Genomic DNA, 23,601 nt, shown 5'->3' with positions numbered 1-23,601 from the left:
TTTTACTAGTATGAATAATATTACCATGCTCAAAATATCTATTTACTGTATCTTGACCTTTAATACAGCCATGCCTTGACTATAATAGTGTTACATGTCAAGGTCTACGGCTTTGAAAAGCACTGCAGATGGCCCAAAGCACTGCTACGAGATTGTTGTTGAAGCAACCCAGGTATGCTCATGTCACACCCTTGTTGAAACAGCTCCTCTGTTTCCTGTGGAGGCAAGAATTAAATACAGTGTGTTTCTTCTGATGATCAAAGTAGTGTACAATCTACCCTCTGGTTGTTTATCAGTACTGCTACAGATTTATAACTCAGGCTGATGAGACGGCACTCATAGAATGCACAGGTGGTTCCTTTAATTACGGGAAGAAATCAAACAGCTTGGGTGTGAGCCTTCTCAATTGATGCCCCTTTTTTGTGGAATGTATTACCTGATATTACGATCTGTAATGGATCTTGTTGCATTCTACAAGGGCTTGAAAACCTATTTGTTTGATCATGTATTTAACACTTGTTGGGTTTTGCTGTCTTGAGACATTAATATGCGCAGTCACTGTTCATATTGTCTGAGTTTTGTTGGATTCAGTACTTATGAATATTGTATTGTAACTTGCTTTGACCCTTTTGCAGATTAGGTGACAAAAATTTGCTAAATAAATACATACACAATTCCCTATCATCCATGCCAGACCAGCCCTGAAAAGAGGTTGCATCCCCTTGCCAGCAGACGGAACCAAAGAAAAACAGCTCAGAGCTCACTTCATTCCCCTTAAAGGGGGTCTGGTGTTGCCTTCAGCTCCTCAGTGTCTGTATGGCTCCAGCAGATGGTGCAGGCAGAAAATCTGTAAGCCCAGATTCCCAGTGGAGTACAGACATCCGAGGAGCGCTATGGGCAACATTTGGGACCAATTTCCCTTCTCCCTTAAGAGCAGACTCAACTGGAGGCTGTTACTACACTAGTTATCTGATACCAGGTGGTGCCTGGTGACATTTCATCCTTGGTGTGTCTGATGACAGGAGCTAGTAAGAAGACTGGGTTAGCACACCTATGTTAGTAGGATCAGCAGCCATTTTATTGCCAATTCATGCCAAAATACATAATTGAAGCATGCCAGGCCCTTTATCTGATAGAGAAATGAGGACGATGAGGGAAGGCTACACATCTACCCTCAGTTGTGGCAGATCCTGCATAGCTCTAGTTCTCTACTGAGCTAATGGTTCAATAGGTGAACTCACATGCATATCAAAACTCCTGTCCTTCCCTCCTAGCTAGCAGAGGAACTGGCTGTCTGCCCCTCTATACAAGTGAAACTTCCTAGCGTGTCATTAAAGCCAGATTAGGCTTGTGATGTATGAAAAACTGCTGCAGCCTAAGAATAATTACAAAATTATTTTTTAATTCCTGTTTGGTCCTGCTTCAGCAGCACCTTCATGTTCCACTTTGAGCCCTTCCTAGCCCTAAACTGTGTCCCTGCATGGAAAGAACAACAAGTTGACGTTGGTGATGTTTGGGTTGCTAGAACATTCCACTGACTGCAGCAAGGGAAGAGGCGCTAGCTGCTTCAGCAAATAGAGAGATTGCTTCCACAGAAGAGGTTGATGTCTCAGTGAGGCATTTGAGAGTGAGAAAATCTGCTGAACCTTGTTTTTCTAAGGCTTGATCTCTACGTAGCTCTTGTATGGGCCATGAGAGATATTAACCAGTGGGGGTATCCTATGTTCCTGTGTGGTTTTTGCTGGAGATGGGATCTCTTCAGGCTGACACACCTGATTCCAGCATTAAAGTGTCCAAGACCAAGGATTTAATATTCTGCTTCTGGTAAAGAGAAGGCTATGTTGTTGGGTTACCTAGAGATTTTCTGTTTAAGCATGATCAGAGGGAAGAATAATTTTCATCCCACACACACACACACCCTTTGATGGAAACATTGGCATCTCTGTTTAAACTACCTTTTGTCTTTAGTCTCTCTTTCAAACAGCTATGTTGGGATCAGCGTCCCTTGATAGGGTGATGGTGGCTTTCTTGCAGGTAACAGTATGCAGCCAAAGGAGGACTCAAATATCCCTACACAGGATCTAGCAGAACCCAGATGGATTAACGGCTGGTGAGTCTTGCACGATAGAGGTAAGTAGTGCTAGGAGCTCTTTTGGTTGGATCCTTAATATTGCCTGGTTGGGGCTAGTTCAAGATAGGGATACAGTAATTACAGCTATGCTTCTTGGGAGTGCTCACACACAGTGGCAGACATGGCAATTTCAAACTTGAGGTGCAGTTTCACTCTCACTAAGAGGTAACAGTTTATTGGAGGAATCCTGGAGTTTTAAGGACCAAAATTTAGAGTCTGACTGGAAGTACTTTTTGGAAGCCCCTCACTTCCTGGTCTCCCCACCACCCCCCAATACTGGTCTTGGTTGGTCCAAATTCAGAGGCCATGAGCAGTACTGTTGTGCAGTCCCCCTATCCCTTTCTCATGAAGGTAGTTCAAATATTTGGTCTGACTGGGGTGGACTACCCCTTGTTGCAAACTTCTGTGTTCTGGCTGTGCTCCTTCAAGTCTTCTCACCTGGTGCTTGGACACCACTCAGCGGGTATTCCCTTTGCCACATCATAGCACTTGCATCTAAAACCAGCAGAATAGAACATAACATAAACCCAAAAGCAACTGTAAAACCGCCAATTGTAGCGATGACTAAACATAAACTAAAGTAATTCAAAAACAGTGCCCTAAAACTACCATTCATGGTAAAAACAACTTGGCATCAAACCATTAACTGCTCCCAGAGGATATTTTAAAGATCTAAAGAAGGAGATACCTTACCCAGCTGGTGTGAAGTCTCGGGTGTCACCAAAACTGATAAAAACTAATAAAAAGAACCAAATAGTATTTGGTTAAAAATTCATCCACCCTCCTAGGTTAATTAAGGCACATAGCCTTATAGACATAAAACCTTTAAAAATGCCTTAAAGGTTGTAAAATAAAGAGCCGTTGCTCACCCGTTTCTCAGCCCGGGATCATTTTTTTAAAAAAAATGTTGCAGACCTGCTGTGATAGCCTAATTTAAATATGTTCTGTCGATATCATATATGCACATACAAGTTAGAGAACAAGATAACAATAACTAAAAGCAATCTTATAGGTCTCAATTCCTTAAAACATCTTCCAAAAGCATCACTAGGTTGTATGAACATTGGCTGCTGTTGCTGCTCATCCATGAGGTAACCAAAATTCATAAATCCAAAAAAGAAACAACAAACAACATTCTTGAGATGTTTAGAGAACTCTTCCAGATAAAATTGCATCAAAAAACAATCAAAAACATGATTAAAACATATGAGCAGTTTAGACAGTGTTGGAATGCTGTAAAATCAATTCTGTGTGTTCCAATGATGTCATCAGTACATGCCAACCATGGATGAAACCTGAAAGTGCTAAAGGTCTGGTGCTGATGGAGGATCCGTTCCCTTTGGTTTTATGGCTTGACCATTGAAAGGGCTCGGTTGAAACAAAAAGGTTTTTCTGATTCGGTCATTGCTACCTTGCTTAAGGCTCAGAAACCCTCTACATCCATGGTGTAATCAAGGGTGTGGAGGAAGTTCGGAGCGTGGACTTTCTTCCTTCTCTGCTCAGATTATGCACATCCTTGTGTTTCTCCAGGTATGCCTTCAGAAAGGATTGGTGTTGGGTTTTCTAAAAGTTCAGGTTGTGGCTTTGGCCTGTTTCAGGGGCTGACTACAGAAGACGTCTCTTGTGCCTCATCTGGATATCATTTGATTCTTGCGGGAAGGAGGCCGCTTGCAGCATCCCTTTCGTACGCCGTGTCCAGAATTGAACCTTAATTTAATCCTTTGGGCTCTGTAGAAGTCACCTTTTGACCCACTCTGGAAGGCTTGCTTGAAAGATTTTACTCTAAAGACAGGGATCTTGGTAGCTGTTGTGTTGGCACGTAGGGTTTCGGAGCTTCAGGCTCTATCTTGTCGGGATCCCTTTCTCCTCTTTTCGGAGAAGGGGAGTCTCCCTGCATGTGGTTCCTTCCTTTTTTCCCCGAAAGTGATTCATTTCATTTCAACCAATCTGTGAAGCTTCTGTCCTTTCACAGAGAGGATGAAGAGGCTCTGTATTCTTCCTTGAATCTTCTTGATGTGCATACAATCCTCATTACATATCTGGAAATCATGAATGAGTTTCACAAATCGAACAAACTGTTTGTGCTTTTTGGTAAACAGAAGCTTGGCCTCCTGGCTTCCAAGCCCACAATGGCCAGCTGGTTGAAGGAAACTATCACGTCAGGTCATTTGCTTGTGGGGAAGCAGGCTCCTCAGACTTTGTCTCATTAATCCATGCTTTTGAATATGCTCTGTAATTTTGTTCTTAATAGTAATCTCTACCATTTTGCCCGGCGCCGATGTCAGACTCACCGGTCTATAATTTCCAGGATCTCCTCTGGAACCTTTTTTAAAAATCGGCGTTACATTGGCCATACTCCAATCTTCCGGTACCACGCTCGATTTTAAGGATAAATTACATAGTAATAATAATAATGATAGTCTGGGAACCATGACTCTCATGGCTTCTCATTGGCTTCCATAAGAAGTTCTATCAAATTGGGCTGTTTCCCCAATGCTAATCATGAAGATATTTCAAAGCAGGCTTGACCCTTAACGGTTATGTTGAAGTTCCGTAATGTGTGTCATTGGCTGTGTAAGCAGCTCCCTTGGGGTTCAGGTACCATAATAACGCCTGAGTCCTTGTAAAATGGATTAAATATGCTTTCTCACAAATGGGGTTGAGTTTCTCAACACTGAAGAATAAGTGACTTTCAAAGTCTCTAAATAGAGGGAGGCTTTCTGGACTAAAATACAACTAAAATGCCAGAGAAGAGACATAGTTAAGCCATCCACTAGAAATAGTACTGACTTCTGCAGCTCGAAATACAAGCAAACTTGCAGCTGTGAAACAAGCTTTTGGGGGGGGGGGGGGGGTAGTGTTTTTGGATTTATTTGTTTGGTTTTTTTGCAGTAGAGGTCTTCAGTTTTGAAATACATCAAACTAGACAGGTTTAAGAGAGCTATGATTTTTTTTTTAATAAGTTGAAATTAGTGGAGTCCTTTGGCTTATTAAGAAGTTGAGCTCCTCAACGGGACTTATAGGCAATTGTTTCCAAAGAGGTAAGCATCTGACATTTGAGCTCTAACATACCGCTAATACAGCATTAAGTATCCATTGTTAGCGCATGAGTGATTTTCCTAGTTGAGGCATGGAGCCGACTAAACATAAGAACTCCATTATGTTGCTGACATAGGATTCATTATTTGGCATCATTACACAGTTGAAGTTCTTAGATGTAGCATAGGACAGACCAAACATGAGAGCTTTATTATATCGCTGATAGAGCATTAATTATTCAGTGTCAGAAAACAGCTGCTGTCCTTAGATGTGGCATGGGGCCGACCAATCATAAGAGCTCTATTATATCAGTGATATAGTGTTATTTATTTGGCAGCAGTTGACATTTCTGGGTTTAAAAAAAGTTTGGATGGGTTCCTGGAGGAAAAGTCTATAGTCTGCTATATCCCCCATTGCTTTGGGATCTGTAGCATGGAATGTTACTACTGTTTTGGTTTCTGTCATGTATTTGTGGCCTGGGTTGGCCACTGTTGGAAACAGGATACTGGGTTAGATGGACCATTGGTCCGACCCAGTGTGGCTGTTCTTGTAGCACAGAACCAACTTACTAAAAGATCTCTATTACATATAAAGCATTAATCAACATTAGTACACAGCTGATTTTCTTAATTGTGAGATGGAGCCAACTAGTAAGAGCTCTGTTTCATCGATGATATAGTATTAAATATTCAACAGTAGCACATGGTTATTTGTTGCATACAAGCTCTACACAATCCTTAAATACCTGAAGGCTTCCTCTGGATTGGCAGAGCAGCAAGTGCTGCAGACATACAACAAATTTTGAAGCTTGTCCAACCCACCAGCTTCCATGAATGATAGGAAGCAAATAATTTAGATTGAAACACCACAGGATTGATTAGAATTATAATTGCTAAGGTCATTTGAATTTCAATTGACAAACAGATTCAATATTTGAATTGTGAAAATCTCATTGCTGGCTCTGCAATCTGACAACCTCAACGAGAGTCCGAAGCGAGATCACCCAGCACTTAAGACCAGGGATCTGGAAGAAAAACTTTGGGGAAAAAAAACGAAGAAAAGGTTATTCTTAATTCCTTTAATGAGACTAGGAAGCTGCAGTGGGGTGGGGGGGACTCGGCACCACCGAGTGTCACCCCAGTTCCAGTAAACATGTGAAAACTGCAGTAAGCTTAAAAGGAGCATAATTTTATCAACAGGAACCCCCTGCTCTACTGAGACGCACATAAATATCTTGACTAGGAGCTGCACAGTCTATCCACCATCCACTGGAGACAGAAATATTGAGTAAAGTGGCTTCACGGTCCTCTTTAAAAGCAAATCACATGAAGATACTTTCTTTCTCTGTCTCCATCCGCTGATCAATGGGCATAATCCACTAGTCTGGGCTGGCCAGAGCTGGTAGGGACGCTAAGAAAGACTTCTTCCTTTTCCCCCAAATCCTATAACTTCTCATTTTTACTGCCTTGACAGTGAATAGTGATGCTGTAATACAACCTTCATTTTATTAGTATATTTTGGCAACAACATCCCTAGCTCATTCTGCAGTATCTAATGTTGGAAGCCCAGCTTTTTGGAAGATCATCACAAATGTATTAAGGCAGTCCAGTAAATGAATATTACAATTTGTTAATTTGTTTTGTTAGCAGTTATTTCTACATATCTAAGTGAATTAACATGACAGGTAACTTGCACCAAGCTATCCTTTTTTTCTGGAATAAAGTATAGTAGAGTATCAAAGGACTTTTGGTTTGGTTAAGAAGAACATTGCACATCTGAGTAGTAAAAATTATCAAGACAAAAATTCTTATATCTCTAGACTGAGTTCACTAAAGAAGTAGATTTGCATGTTTATGGTGATTTTGTGCCATGTAGAAACAGAATGAGATGTTAACATATTTGGAATGTAGCGCACATGTTCTGTATTTCAGTTCCTGTAATAGAAAGTAAAGCATTAAAAACTTATCTGTGTGTGCTTAGTTTAGGGCTATGAAGGAACTTCTAAGAAGGCATTGCATTTTTCCTCTTTTGTTAGATTCATAGGGTGAGGCTCTGGTATGTTAATAACATTTTTGTGAATGATTTACCATGTGATAGGAAGAAATGTCCTTGCTGGAAAGGAAATGACACCAAATTATCAGCTGTGGATATCATGCTAGTTGAGTGGACAGCTAGGAAGGCATGGTTATCCCCTAGTATGTGTTTGAAAATCTGTAGTATTTGACATTAGGATTCATTGCTGTCAAAATAGCAGGTCCACCTCTGAGAAAAGCATAGCACCTAAGTTCCTTTTTAAATATATACAAACCTGATTAAATAATCTAGACATTGTTGATGTGGAAATTAATTTATTGTTACAAAATTCTTAAGTTGAAAAATGTTCTCGTAGGAGATTTTTTTCTGCCAATGATTGAATGGGAAAGCACTGAAGTGAATGTACAAGTCTTTTTCCTCCTGAGAATACTTCTGCTTATCCAACGAGAGCTACTAAATAAATCCACATACCAGTGAAGGTTTGATTGTTGAATACATTGTACATTGTCCTCCATTCCTCATTTTGTTTATAGATTATTGCAAAGCCTGTTGGTAAGGCGGGAGGGGAGGTTCTGGTTGTGCAGCGCTGTGTACGCCTTGTAGTGCTATAGAAATGCTAAATAGTAGTAGTAGTAGTAAGTATGGGAACCAAGGATGGTAGAGAACCAATGAGGAAGATCAGAAATACACTGCCATGGAACTGGAACAATATCTGTCAAGCAGCTATGGATGACAGCTGGAATATATATATCCTTGATAGTGTGGTATGCTATAACTGACCAGACCAGATGAACCTGTTAGTGTTTATCTGTGTGCATCTATTTAATTTATTTTTATTTATTTATATTCAGCCTAATACTAAGCTAATAATAAAATAAAAACACACGTAAAAATTATAAAAACACTTTCCTTAGCAGCACATATTACTATAGATGATGTTCTGCTGTCAAACTTTAAATTATCCAGACTTGTATGCAAATTATAAATATGATTCTGAAGAATGATTAGCTGAGTTGGTGACCCATCTGTAGACATGATTGTCCATTTGTGGGTGAATATGGTCCCTTTCCTATGTAGAGAAGCAGAACCTTTAGACTTTAGTAGTTACAGGGTGATGCAGATAATTAAGATGAACTGTTACAATCAAAGAGCGAATCGCATTCAAAATCTGCACCCTGGTTCATAAAATTATTCATGGCGAGGCCCCAGCCTACATGACAGACATTATAGACCTCCCACTTCCGAAGCTGCAAAGGACTAAAATATAAAACAACAAATGCATCCACCTTCTCTTATATAAGCACGCAACTATGGAATGCACTTCCAAATGTCACGAAAATAATGCACGACCTAACAAACTTCCGGAAATCATTAAAAGCCAACCTGTTCACAAAGGCATACCAGAAAGAACCAACCTAAACTCCTGAACTCTGCAACACAATCGGAACTCTTACCAGAACTTGACAAAATCTAACTCTCTCTCCTTGGTCACTTAAAATACTCTATCATCTATGAACATCAACACTAGACCACTCTGTTTTTCTCTTTCCGGAATTGGCAGTCGCCATCTCAGTACTATGTAAGCCACATTGAGCCTGCAAATAGGTGGGAAAATGTGGGATACAAATGCAACAAATAAATAAACCACTGTGGCAACAGCAACACTTATCTTAATTTTAGATTCAATGGTTATCTATTACAAAAGACTCATATATTTCTCTAATTATTTTACTACAATACTTGATTCAAGTTATAAACAATTGAAGAGTGGTTTCTGAGGCTCCACTTTAAATTTAACTGCTTTTTGGGTTTCTTGAATGTAAACTATTGCCTTCATATATGTGAGTTCTTGTTAAAATGAAAAGCGAAAATTAAGGTAAAAACGATACATTAGGAAGAAACAGGAGAACTATACAAGGTACCTCATGAAAGGCTACAGAGGAAATTGGAGGGTCATGGGATAGGAGGAAAAGTCCTATTGTGGATTAAAAAGTGGTTGAAGGATAGGAAACAGAGAGTGGGGTTAAATGGGCAGTATTCGCAATGGAGAAGGGTAGTTAGTGGGGTTCCTCAGGGGTCTGTGCTAGGACCGCTGCTTTTTAATGTATTTATAAATGATTTAGAGATGGGAGTAACTAGCGAGGTAATTAAATTTGCTGATGACACAAAGTTATTCAAAGTCGTTAACTTGCGACAGGATTGTGAAAAATTACAGAAGGACTTTACAAGACTGGGAGACCGGGCGGCTAAATGGCAGATGACGTTTAATGTGAGCATGTGGGAAAAAAGAACCCGAATTATAGCTACGCCATGCAAGGTTCCACATTAGGAGCTACAGACCAAGAAAGGGATCTGGGTGTTGTCGTCGATAATACACTGAAACCTTCTGCTCAGTCTGCTGCTGCGGCTCGGAAAGCGAATAGAATGTTGGGTATTATTAGGAAAGGTATGGAAAACAGGTGTGAGAATGTTATAATGCCGTTGTATCGCTCCATGGTGCAACCGCACCTTGAGTATTGTGTTCAATTCTGGTCGCCGCATCTCAAGAAAGATATAGTTGAATTGGAAAAGGTGCAGCGAAGGGCGACTAAAATGATAGCGGGGATGGGACGACTTCCCTATGAAGAAAGACTAAGGAGGCTAGGGCTTTTCAGCTTGGAGAAGAGACGGCTGAGGGGAGACATGATAGAGGTATATAAAATGAGTGGAGTGGAACAGGTGGATGTGAAGCGTCTGTTCACGCTTTCCAAAAATGCTAGGACTAGGGGGCATGCGATGAAACTACAGTGTAGTAAATTTAAAACTACTAGGAGAAAATATTTCTTCACCCAACGTGTAATTAAACTCTGGAATTCGTTGCGTGAGAACGTGGTGAAGGCGGTTAGCTTGGCAGAGTTTAAAAGGGGGTTAGACGGTTTCCTAAAGGACAAGTCCATAAACCACTACTAAATGGGCTTGGGAAAAATCCACAATTCCAGGAATAACGTATAGAATGTTTGTACGTTTGGGAAGCTTGCCAGGTGCCCTTGACCTGGATTGGCCGCTGTCGTGGACAGGATGCTGGGCTCGATGGACCCTTGGTCTTTTCCCAGTGTGACATTACTTATGCACTAAAACCATGTCTTGCTGCTATGACTTAAATTTAAACTAAGTGGATGAGGGGACTGCATTTTCACAGCTATTGGAACATGCGTTGTGTTGCTTTTCTCTTCTGGAGTGGAGGAGTAACCTAGAGGTTAGAGCACCAGGCTGACAACTGTGACATTCAGTATATGCTACTTCTTTCCGAATCCACTGGCCGCACTCATATGTGCAATGTTCCAAACCATTTGTACGTGGAAATGCTGTGTTGGAAAATTGCTTACCCTATCTATGTATATCGTTTTATATTCACGAGTTTGAGCACATATCATCAGGAAGGCATGGTTAGGACAGAGCTTATACAGAGACTTCTGGAAGTTTACATGAGAAAACTATCTGCACAAACAGCAAGGACGGGTTGTGCATGTAGTTCCCCCAACTCAGTTTTCAAAGAAAAGGCCATCCTTGTGAAAACACATGTAAAAGCTGCAGGATGGATGTAGAACTCGGCAAATAAAAGAAACTTTGTTAAGTTTTTTGGATACTGGACTTGTTTTGTATTTTAGCATCATTTCTGTGGAGGAGTATTTCAGCCTGTGAGTTTCAGGATTGCTTTGTTGAAATACTGAGTTACTCATGTAGAATTATTGACTTTTACGGGCAAGGCAGGATTGCTGAATCATCTTTCTGTTCTCTGCTTTTGCCATAGTGAAATGAAGTCATCTTTTGGAGGCAGGAAACAGTCCTTGACTAGGCACCACAGGGAAAGGTTAACATTTTATGAGACATTAGCATATTCCTTAAAATTTCCTGCACTGATTCTTTTATGTACTGCATATTCATGGTGGATGTGGTAATGTCATATTCTGTTAAAATTGGATGCTATTATCTATGTACAATATAGGGCTTGGGAGAAATATTTACTGAAATTTTAATTTAGATGGCAGCTTGGATGCTACAAATGTCATACTTCATATTGAGGAAGTAATATAGATTCTAAGAGGTGAATAGCATCAATTTAAGGCCATTGCCTGGATGCAGTATTTGCTGAAACATGGCCATGTTGGTGGAGGTCCTTTGCATATTGATACATAGAACATTTTAAGATAATGTCATATGAAATTTTATATTAAGAATTGAAATAATAGATAAGTTTCTATATAATATACCATACACATGGAGCTGATGATGAGTTGAGTGAGCCACAGGGCTGTGTACCCTGTGTGAAACAAGTCACTACCAAAGCTCCAATACAGTCATTGGTTGGAATTATCACATATGACAGAAGTTTATAAGAAAGTCAACAGAGTTGATTTTTTTAAAGTTAGTCTGAGTTATACACCTCAGCTATTCTAAATATATTGGGACTTGTTTGATAGGTTTGATGCTTCATCAAACGGCAAAAGACTGAAAAATATTAAAAAGGGAAAGAGAATGAGTAGTAAATAAAACTTAACAAGATAAACAGGAGGGCAGGTTAAACCATGGCCAGCTCAATCATTAGGCAACTCTAGGTAGCTGCCTATGGCAGCAGCTTCAAGTGGGGTGGCAAAATGCTGCTGCAGTTCAAGCCCTGTCAGTCTTGTCATGTTAAAGGAGCCAAGACGAAGTACTTGTGATACAACCACTCATGATTTCCAAACATGTGAGTGATATGGGAGGAGTTGACCTCCTGGATAGACTTCTTTCTACGTATCAGCCAAATGCAGTCAACATAGCAGTGGTTTCTGCATGGTGTCTGCATTGTCATATAACAGAACCGTCAAAGCCCTAATGCATTTGGCATTTTGTCATAAAATCACTCTAGTGTTGATTAAAAGAAAAAAATAACCTATAATCACCTTGGTGGACCTGTTGTACCAGTACCAAGTTTCTGGAGGAAAAGTCCATAGTCTGCTATTGAGACAGACATGGGGAAGCCACTGCGTGCCCTGGGATTGGTAGCATGAAATGTCACTACTATTTGGGTTTCTGCCAGGTACATGTGACCTGTCTTGACCACTGTTAGAAACAGGATACTGGGCTAGATAGACCATTGGTCTGACTCATTACAACTATTCTTATATTCTAATCACACAACCACCAAAACTAAGTCATTGTCAAAAACATATAACCTCTCCATGCTCATTGAGTGTTACCTATAGGTGCATTATGCAGGTTACCTCAGTGCTGCCTTGGAAGCTTATTGCAGGGATACCCCTGCTGTTAGGGTCATAATGTGCTCCCTATGCATTTTGTCCAGTGCTGCAGCCTTGGAAGCTGGATGCAGTCATACTAGTGCTATTAAGACTCTAACCACCACTTTATTCAGGTTACCCCTAGACTACTTCCATTGCTTGTGGAACCACTAAGCCATGCTTATTGACCCTTCAGTTGTGCAAGTAAGAATCCTTTGTGTTTATCCTATAACGTTTTGGAGGCCCTCACCACTTTACTTTTTACCACTTGTTCTTGCAGTCCTTTCCAGATGTGTCTATAAACCTTTCAGTGAAAAAATATTTCCTGGCGATATTCCTGAGTCTGCCTCCCTGTAAAAGTGTTGGTGCCAACTTACAAGTGAAGACTTTTGAAGTACTAGCATTGAACAGTAGTTTTAATCTCTTTTGAGTTTTAGAATCCAACTCTATCCCTCTTAGAGCCTTTTCTTTTCATTTCCAGGTTGTCTTTATGTTTAAAAAAATATTTCTCCGAGGACAAGCAGGCTGCTTGTTCTCACTGATGGGGTGACGTCCACGGCAGCCCCTCCAATCGGAAACTTCACTAGCAAAAGCCTTTGCTAGTCCTCGCGCGCCCATGCGCGGCCGTCTTCCCGCCCGAACCAACTCGTGTTCGTCAGTCTTCTTTTGTCCGCGCTCGGGACGGTCGTGTTATGCCGCCGTTTTGCGCCCCTCAAGTTGACCCTCGTGCGTCTTCGCGATTTCGCTAAAAAAAAAAAAAAAGACCTCGGTCTTTGTCCCTTCCCGTGTGTCCAGTTTGTTTCCCCAACGTAAGTTTCCTTTCGCTTTCGGGGTAGGCCTTTTTTGTGGCCTCGGTACGGGTTTTTTCTCTCTCCCTTATTTTTGGTGCCCTTCGTCACCATCGCAAATTTTGATTTCGCCGGCGTGATTTTTCCGCCCATGTCATCGAAGTCTCCCAGCGGCTTCAAGAAGTGCACCCAGTGCGCCCGGGTAATCTCGCGCTCTGATAGGCACGCGTCGTGTCTTCAGTGTCTGGGGGCTGGGCACCGCCCGCAGGCCTGCAGTCTTTGTGCTCTTCTACAGAAGAGGACTCAGGTAGCGAGATTGGCCCAGTGGAACATGTTGTTCTCGGGCTCCTCGTCGACAACAGCACCGGAGGCATCGAGTGCATCGACGTCGACAGCATCAAGACCTTCGACCTCGGCATCGACTGCGTCGACGGCATTGAGGTATCGACCCTCTGCATTGTCGGTACCGAGACATCGGAAGGCTGCGTCGGCGGTACCGGGACCTCCGCTGTTGCTGATGTCTTCGGACGGTGGTGCTTCGACTGGAGTGTAGGTGAGGGCTGTCCATTCCCCTGCTGGTGGCAGTGAGCCTTCGGGTGGGTCCCCTCCTACCCTGAGGGCTCCTACGGTACAGCCCCCCCCCCCCCCCCGAGACCGACCTTCTTCGGCCTCGGCCCCGAGGAAGAGATGGCTGGATTCTACGTCCTCCTCGTCGGTACCGGGAAGCTCCGGTGACATGCTTCTATTGAAAAAATCAAAGAAGCATCGACACCGGTCACCTTCCCGCATCGGTACCAAGAGCTCTGGGTCGCCGAGGGAGTCGGCACCCAGTAGGCATCGGCACCGGGAGGACCGCTCACCCTCTGTTCAGGAGGTGTCGATGCGCTCCACCTTGGACAGCCCGGAACAGCCTCCACGCCCGGAACAGACTCTGACCTCGATGCCTGCATCGGCTTCCATGTCTTTCTCCACAGCCGCTCTGCACGGAGTCTCCGGGCCGTTCTCCCAGAGATCCTGGGAGAGCTGTTGCGCCCTTCCCCTCCGGTACCGGGGGTGCTTGCGCCACCGGTACCGTCGAGGGAGGCGCCGGCTGGCCCCTTGCCCGGGGTGAGGTCTCCGACACGACTGCGGCCGCCTCCCAGGAAGGCTCCCCGACGACGTCGGCGGAGGGAGCTTCGCCGGTGCTGGCGAGGGAGTCTACCTCTCGACGCTCCCACCGTGGCCGTGTTTCCACGGAGTCGAGTCAGGCACGGCTTCAGACACAGGTTCATGAACTTGTGTCTGATACCGATGGTGAGGCCTCGTGGGAGGAGGAGGAGGACATCAGATATTTCTCTGACGAGGAGTCTGATGGCCTTCCTTCTGATCCCACTCCCTCCCCTGAAAGACAGCTTTCTCCTCCCGAGAGTCTGTCTTTTGCGGCCTTTGTCTGGGAGGTGTCTACGGCCATCCCCTTCCCGGTGGTCGTGGAGGATGAGCCCAGAGCTGAAATGATTGAGCTCTTGGACTATCCTTCTCCACCTAAGGAAGCATCCACAGTACCCATGCATCATGTCCTAAAAAAGACATTGCTGGCGAACTGGACCAAGCCTTTAACTAATCCCCACATTCCCAAGAAGATCGAGTCCCAGTACCGGATCCATGGGGACCCAGAGCTGATGCGCACTCAGTTGCCTCACGACTCTGGTGTGGTGGATCTGGCCCTAAAGAAGGCTAAGAGTTCTAGGGAGCATGCTTCGGCGCCCCCGGGCAAGGACTCTAGAACCTTAGACTCCTTTGGGAGGAAGGCCTACCATTCTTCTATGCTCGTGGCCAAGATTCAGTCCTACCAGCTCTACACGAGCATCCATATGCGGAACAGTGTGCGGCAGTTGGCAGGCTTGGTGGACAAGCTCCCTCCTGAGCAAGCCAAGCCATTTCAGGAGGTGGTCAGGCAGCTGAAGGCGTGCAGAAAATTCCTGGTCAGAGGGGTATATAATACCTTTGATGTTGCGTCCAGGGCCGCTGCTCAAGGTGTGGTGATGCGCAGACTCTCATGGCTGCGTGCCTCCGACCTGGAGAATAGGATCCAGCAGCGGATTGCGGACTCCCCTTGCCGAGCGGACAACATTTTTGGAGAGAAGGTCGAACAGGTGGTAGAGCAGCTCCACCAGGGGGATACCGCTTTCGACAAGTTCTCCCGCTGGCAGCCTTCAGCATCTCTTCAGCATCTACCTCCTCGGGTAGACGTTTTTTATGGGGGAAGGAAGACTGTTCCCTACTCTTCTGGTAAGCGTAGGTACAATCCTCCTTCTCGACAGCCTGCGGCCCAGGCTAAGTCCCAGCGCGCTCGCTCTCGTCAGCAGCGTGCGCCTCAGCAAGGCTCCACGGCTCCCCAGCAAAAGCAGGGGGCGCGCTTTTGACTGGCTCCAGCAGAGCATAGCCGACATCCAAGTGTCAGTGCCGGGCGATCTGCCGGTCGGAGGGAGGTTGAAAGTTTTTCACCAAAGGTGGCCTCTTGTAACCTCCGACCGTTGGGTTCTTCAAATAGTCCGGCAAGGATACACCCTCAATTTGGCCTCGAAACCTCCAAATTGCCCACTGGGAGCTCAATCCTACAGCTTCCAGCACAAGCAGGTACTTGCAGAGGAACTCTCCACCCTTCTCAGCGCCAATGCGGTCGAGCCCGTGCCATCCGGGCAAGAAGGGCTGGGATTCTATTCCAGGTACTTCCTTGTGGAAAAGAAAACGGGGGATGCGTCCCATCCTAGACCTAAGGGCCCTGAACAAATATCTGGTCAAGGAAAAGTTCAGGATGCTTTCCCTGGGCACCCTTCTTCTCATGATTCAGGAAAACGATTGGCTATGCTCTCTGGACTTGAAGGATGCCTACACGCACATCCCGATACTGCCAGCTCACAGGCAGTATCTGCGATTTCAGCTGGGCACACGTCACTTCCAGTACTGTATGCTACCCTTTGGGCTCACCTCTGCGCCCAGAGTGTTCACGAAGTGCCTGGCTGTAGTAGCAGCGGCGCTTCGCAGGCTGGGAGTGCACGTGTTCCCCTATCTCGACGATTGGCTGGTGAAGAACACATCCGAGGCAGGAGCTCTACAGTCCATGCAGATGACTTTTCGCCTCCTGGAGCTACTGGGGTTTGTGATAAATTATCCAAAGTCCCACCTTCTCCCATTGCAAAGACTCGAATTCATAGGAGCTCTGCTGGATTCTCGGACGGCTCGTGCCTATCTCCCAGAGATGAGAGCCAACAACTTGTTGTCCCTCGGGTGCAAGCGTCCCAGCAGATCACAGCTCGGCAGATGTTGAGATTGCTGGGCCACATGGCCTCCACAGTTCATGTGACTCCCATGGCCCGCCTTCACATGCGATCTGCTCAATGGACCCTAGCTTCCCAGTGGTTTCAAGCTGCTGGGGATCTAGAGGACGTGATCCACCTGTCCACGAGTTTTCTCAAATCCCTGTATTGGTGGACGATTTGGTCCAGTTTGACTCTGGGACGCCCTTTCCAAATTCCTCAGCCACAAAAAGTGCTGACTACGGATGCGTCTCTCCTGGGGTGGGGAGCTCATGTCGATGGGCTTCACACCCAGGGAAGCTGGTCCCTCCAGGAACGCGATCTGCAAATCAATCTCCTGGAGTTACGAGCGGTCTGGAACGCTCTGAAGGCTTTCAGATATCGGCTGTCCCATCAAATTATCCAAATTCAGACAGACAACCAGGTTGCCATGTATTACATCAACAAGCAGGGGGGCACCGGATCTCGCCCCCTGTGTCAGGAAGCCGTCAGCATGTGGCTCTGGGCTCGCCGTTACGGCATGTGGCTCCAAGCCACATATCTGGCAGGCGTAAACAACAGTCTGGCCGACAGGTTGAGCAGGATTATGCAACCTCACGAGTGGTCGCTGAACTCCAGAGTGGTGCGCCAGATCTTCCAGGTGTGGGGCACCCCCTTGGTAGATCTCTTCGCATCTCGAGCCAACCACAAGGTCCCTCAGTTCTGTTCCAGACTTCAGGCCCATGGCAGACTGGCATCGGATGCCTTCCTACTGGATTGGGGGGAAGGCCTGCTGTATGCTTATCCTCCCATACCTCTGGTGGGGAAGACTTTGTTGAAACTCAAGCAAGACCGGGGCACCATGATTCTGATTGCTCCGTTTTGGCCGCGTCAGATCTGGTTCCCTCTTCTTCTGGAGTTGTCCTCCGAAGAACCGTGGAGATTGGAGTGTTTTCCGACCCTCATCACACAGGACGATGGGGCGCTTCTGCATCCCAACCTCCGGTCTCTGGCTCTCACGGCCTAGATGTTGAGAGCGTAGACTTTGCCTCTTTGGGTCTGTCGGAGGGTGTCTCCCGTATCTTGCTTGCTTCCAGGAAAGATTCCACTAAGAGGAGTTACTTCTTTTTATGGAAGAGGTTTGCCATCTGGTGTGACAGCAAGGCCTTAGATCCTCGCTCTTGTCCTACACAGACCCTGCTTGACTACCTTCTGCACTTGTCTGAGTCTGGTCTCAAGACCAACTCTGTAAGGGTTCACCTTAGCGCAATCAGTGCATACCATTACCGTGTGGAAGGTAAGCCGATCTCAGGACAGCCTTTAGTTGTTCGCTTCATGAGAGGTTTGCTTTTGTCAAAGCCCCCCGTCAAACCTCCTACAGTGTCATGGGATCTCAATGTCGTTCTCACCCAGCTGATGAAACCTCCTTTTGAGCCACTGAACTCCTGCCATCTGAAGTATTTGACCTGGAAGGTCATTTTCTTGGTGGCAGTTACTTCAGCTCGTAGAGTCAGTGAGCTTCAGGCCCTGGTAGCCCAGGCCCCTTACACCAAATTTCATCATAACAGAGTAGTCCTCCGCACTCACCCTAAGTTCTTGCCGAAGGTGGTGTCGGAGTTCCATCTGAACCAGTTAATTGTCTTGCCAACATTTTTTCCCCGTCCTCATTCCTGCCCTGCTGAACGTCAGCTGCACACATTGGACTGCAAAAGAGCATTGGCCTTCTATCTGGAGCGGACACAGCCCAACAGACAGTCCGCCCAATTGTTTGTTTCTTTTGATCCCAACAGGAGGGGAGTGGCTGTGGGAAAACGCACCATATCCAATTGGCTAGCAGATTGCATTTTCTTCACTTACGCCCAGGCTGGGCTGGCTCTTGAGGGTCATATCACGGCTCACAGTGTCCGAGCCATGGCTGCGTCAGTGGCCCACTTGAAGTCAGCCACTATTGAAGAGATCTGCAAAGCTGCGACGTGGTCATCTGTCCACACATTCACATCTCATTACTGCCTGCAGCAGGATACCCGATGCGACAGTCGGTTCGGGCAGTCAGAATCTGTTCAGGGTTTAGAATCCAACTCCACTCCCCTAGGCCCATGTTTTATTCTGTTCCAGGCTACACTCTCAGTTAGTTGGATAAGTTGTTAGGTCAATCTCAGTTATGTCCTCACCGTTGCGAGGCCCAATTGACCATGTTTGTTGTGTTGAGTGAGCCTGGGGGCTAGGGATACCCTATCAGTGAGAACAAGCAGCCTGCTTGTCCTCGGAGAATGCGAATGCTACATACCTGTAGAAGGCATTCTCCGAGTACAGCAGGCTGATTGTTCTCACAAACCCGCCCGCCTCCCCTTTGGAGTTGTGTCTTCCCTTGTCTTTGTCTTGCTACATACGGGACTGACGAACACGAGCCGGTTCGGGCGGGAAGACGGCCGCGCATGCGCGGTGCGCGAGGACTAGCAAAGGCTTTTGCTAGTGAAGTTTCCGATTGGAGGGGCTGCCGTGGACGTCACCCCATCAGTGAGAACAATCAGCCTGCTGTCCTCGGAGAATACCTTCTACAGGTATGTAGCATTCGCTATATGTTAAAATGGCCTGTTTCCAACAAAAATATAGTCTGTCCATTGGCCAGTTCTCTATTTTTTCCCTCTTTTTATGTTAAAGGCAAAACTATAGTTAATGAGTCCCAGACGTGAGTACTTGTTATCCTGCTTATCATCAGAAAAAACAAGGTTATCTATAACAAGTTTTCTTTGTGGACCAAAATACACATCCTCACATACCCACCTACCTCCCTTGGGTATGGTATCCTCTAAACTGAAGGAGGGACTCACATGTTGACATGGGATGAAAAGTGAAAGAAACTGAAACTATCCCAATTGTATAGGGCACCACCAGCTTGGTTTAAAAGAATTTTCAAGCATATCTTGATATGTTACTTGTACTTATTAGCCCTTATGCACTCCAGAAGGGAGCTGTCTTTGTAATAATGTAGGTGTTGAGGATAGAATTAGTACTGAATCTGAAATCATCTTAAATGTGCTCTGTGCCTTGTGTTTTCAGTCCCTTCTACTTTTTTCATATTCTGCGGTCTACAAATTATAATTCAGAATGCATTTACAAGTTTGTTTCACTAATCTACACAATGCGAAAGAGCAATTGTAGAAATGTTTAAGAATAAGAATCCAAAAAGTCTTGATTGTATTATTCTTCACAACTTTTGTCATAACAAACTAAATTAACTCCAGTTCTAAACATTAACGGGGCCTATAATAAGTTGAATAGAGCCATCCTTCACAGCAGTTGAACTGCTTTGAATACTGTTGGATGAAGAATCAAGCTGTTTCTGAGTTGAATTTGAAACAGGTTTAAATATGGTGTGCCCAAAAGAACTAAGGGATAATGTACAGATTGGGAGAAGGCTATATGAAAATTTCAGCAAGTTTGAAGATCCTTTGGGTCACTGATCTGCCATAGTAAATTGGAAACCTCCACTTCCCCAATTGCAAGGGCTTGAAATACAAGACGCTACACGCGTCAACCTTTTCTCACATGAGCACGCAGTTTTGGAATACACTGCCGCGCAACTTAAGAACGATCCACGAGCAAGCTTCCTTCCGCAGATTATTGAAGACCCATCTCTTTGAAAAAATTTACGGAAAAAGCCAAAACACACAAAGTCCACATTTACTGTTCATTAATGCACTTTACATCCACTTCTGAACTCTCATCCCCCGTAATCCCACATCACTCATACCTTTACTCACAGAAATATGTATACCATATGTCTTTATGCCTTAGTATTGCCCTTTAAGCTCCCATTGTCTCCTTCCAATGTTCAATGTTTGTGTTCCATTGTTGCACTCCTTAACGACACTTCGATTGTCTCGCATAATTCTGCACAATGTAATCCATAACCATTTGTAACAAATTGTACTTCCATCATTCAGTTCTTATTGTAAGCCACACTGAACCCGCAAAAAGGTGGGAAAATGTGGGATACAAATGCAATAAATAAATAAACGGTTTGTAACCAACAAAACAATTATAACATCTTCATAAGGTCTCGCAAGACCACTAAGATAAGTGTTGGTCATAATTGTTTGTTAGAAAATTATATTGTTCAAGTAAATAAATGATATTCATTGGCGGGGGAGGGGGGGTTATGACTGGTATTGTCTTTCCACTGTGTTTAGGCATTTAAGTACACATTAATTGATTTGCTTTCTTTATTTTTGTCTATTAGATTGTATGCTCTTTGAGCAGGGACTGTCTTTCTTCTATGTTTGTGAAGCGCTGTGTACGCTTTGTAGCGCTATAGAAATGCTAAATAGTAGTAGTAGTAGCCAGATTTATTTATAGAATACTAGCTTCATGGCCAAAATACTTCCACTGGCAAATCTCGATGAAATATTGCAGTGAAGGTGCTCCAGATAAGTGTGCCTTCTAATTGTTAAATATTTTGAAACTACTTTTGGCGCCATATACTTGCCTGTTTTCACATCTTTTGACAGGACTGGTGGTGCCATTCTATCTGGCCCAGACCCTCCATGTGGACCAAAACTGAAAAATAGGAATCAGTTACCTGCTGCAGCTGATTAGTAAGCTCATCGTGTATTTTCTGACCCCCCACCACCACCACCTGCCTGAATGTCATCTGGCTCTGCCTCTGTGATGTGTCAGGGGTGTGTGGGCTCTTAAGATTAGGGCCAACGACAGAGAGAAACTGCTTTCTGTGCAATCTACTTTGCCTGCTTTCACATCTGCTGAAATGACTGGTGCCGTTCCACCTGGCCAGCTGCATTTCTGCCCAAATGTCATATGGCTCCACCCTCTTTGACATTACAGGTGCACGTGCCAACAAAGGAGTGCAACTAAGGGAGCTCCTTGGGGCAGCTTGGGGTGTATTCTTTCCTGTTAGAGGGGGGGGGGGGGGGGTTGTTTGTTTTTTTTACAGATTGTTACTGAGTGGGGGGTGTAGGAGCAAACTACTGAAGCACTACTGTAGCACTGTGCCTAGTCATCCATGTGACTATATGGACCTACATGCCATATATGGTCCTATACACATGGCATGTTGAGGTGTTACATTTGGAGTGTGAGTGATCTTTACAGCATCATAATTGCTGAAGAAATAGCTGCCCTAGAATTGTCCTAAGTGTGCACTAGAATCTTGATATGATCTGACAGTACTATGTTGCTTCTGCAGTTTTTGCACATGCCCCTAATATGAAGAAAGTACTAAGACCAACAATAAAAAATAAAAAAAATGACACCATCAGACTTAAGAATTCTGACTTGTTAACATTTTTTGCAAGGCTCTTGCTGATACATTACCTGAATCACTGACCTTTCCCCTCATTCTTTGGTGTGCATACTCTGATTCATTTATTTGCGTTTAACCTGCATTATGCAGTAGTACAAGATATGAACTTTACAAAGATATGTTTGTTCAACATGAAAATGTAGTGTAGATACCTAGCAGCTGTATTAATAACCTAGCTACAATCTTTCAGAATTTCAAATCTTAAGTCATTCATATGCTGATGTGCATTGTAGGTGGAGCATAGAGCTGTGAATTCTGCATTCAGAACTTGCAGTGCAACCTTGAATAAGCCATGTAGACTCCTGTTCTCCAGTGTAATATTACTAGTTTACGGAGGTAGCAAACGTGTGAATGTATGATACACTAGATTAACATTTTCTTCGTCTTTAAATAAGCCTTTTCTCCAAGGACAAGCAGGCTGCTTGTTCTCACATGTGGGTCGACGTCCGCGTCTGCCTGGGAATCGGACGGCGTTTTGCAAGCAAAATATAAAAAATGTTTTTCCAGAGTTTTCTGGTGCGCATGCGCGGAAGATCTTGCGGACTACGCCCATGTTCAGTCGGTGCTGCAGAATGTGCTCGGGGTTTAGAATCCAACTCCACCCCCCTAGACCCATTTTTTGTTCTGTTCCAGGCTGCACTCTCAGTTAGTTGTTTATGGTTTCAGGTCAATCTATGTCATGTCCACGCCGTTGTGAGGTCCATTTGAGTGAGCCTGGCTGCTAGGGATACCCCACATGTGAGAACAAGCAGCTTGCTTGTCCTCAGAGAAAGACACATACCTGTAGCAGGCATTCTCCGAGGACAGCAGGCTGATTGTTCTCACAAACCTGCCCACCTCCCCTTTGGAGTTGTTACTAGTTTGATATGCTTTTTGATTTAACTGAGAGGCACGCTCGCGCGTCAGGCAGGAAATCAGTCTGGGCATGCGTGGTGTGCGCTGCACACGCGCCAGACGACTCTGGCAAAACTTTTTTTTATATTTTGCTTGCAAAATGCCGTCCAATTCCCAGTCCAACATGGATGTCAACCCATATCTGAGAACAATCAGCCTGCTGTCCTCAGAGAATACCTGCTACAGGTATTTATCTTTGCTTTCTCCGCCTCTCTTCATGATTGTATTCTGTAAAAGATAAGGTGCTTTGCTTCCTGATGGGTGGTTTCAGAACATGCCTCTTAATTCCAGCTGAAAAAATGGTCAGCATACAGTCCTCGGTACAGTTTTAAGCAACTAACTTGTTAATCATACAATTGTGCCAACAATTTTCAACATCACTTTAAATTGAAATTTGAGTGAGATTAGTTGTGATCTTTTTTGTTTCTAATGCAGTTTTAATGGAGAGGTTAACGTAAAGCAGTTCATTACAACCTTGATTTAATAAGAATCTGTTTAATAATTTAAGTAGTTTTATAAACTGAAGGTACTAATCTTGCATGTAAAATCGACAGTTAAATATGTAACCCACAAAATATACTTGGCTGAAAAAATGTGCTACTTCTATGTATATATGGCAGCATGCACGGTTTCCTGAGTTGGAAAAGGAGGCAAGTTTTTGTTGAGCCTTCGGAATTTACATGTGAGCAATAGTTTGTAATGACAGATGTACACCTTGGCATTTACAGCTGCCAACATTTACACCTGTAATGCCTGACTAACTTTCTTCTTGGTATCTTGAGCTTGGAAGAATGCTTGATGAAAGTAGTCTCAGTTCTTACCCCTGCAACCAGAATACCATCCAACTCCTCTTCCACAG

The 23,601-nt window shown here is 44.3% G+C and overlaps 1 protein-coding gene across 3 annotated transcripts in view; it reads left to right on the top strand.

Annotated features, from left to right (window-relative positions):
• The window catches only part of GNG12 (G protein subunit gamma 12), a 114,630-nt gene that overhangs the window by 69,858 nt on the left and 21,171 nt on the right, over positions 1-23,601 (top strand). Inside the window, exon 1 of one of the 3 annotated variants that reach the window (XM_030206901.1) lies at positions 2,079-2,130. The exons of the other annotated variants lie outside the window; for them this stretch is intronic. The gene's annotated coding sequence lies outside the window, so the exon portion shown is untranslated. Of the gene's footprint in view, positions 1-2,078; positions 2,131-23,601 lie in introns of those variants that run through there. 3 annotated transcript variants of the gene reach the window in all.

This window comes from Microcaecilia unicolor, chromosome 6 (assembly GCF_901765095.1).
Source record: "Microcaecilia unicolor chromosome 6, aMicUni1.1, whole genome shotgun sequence".
Lineage (NCBI taxonomy): Eukaryota > Metazoa > Chordata > Amphibia > Gymnophiona > Siphonopidae > Microcaecilia > Microcaecilia unicolor.
This window is presented reverse-complemented; position numbering and strand designations above follow the sequence as displayed.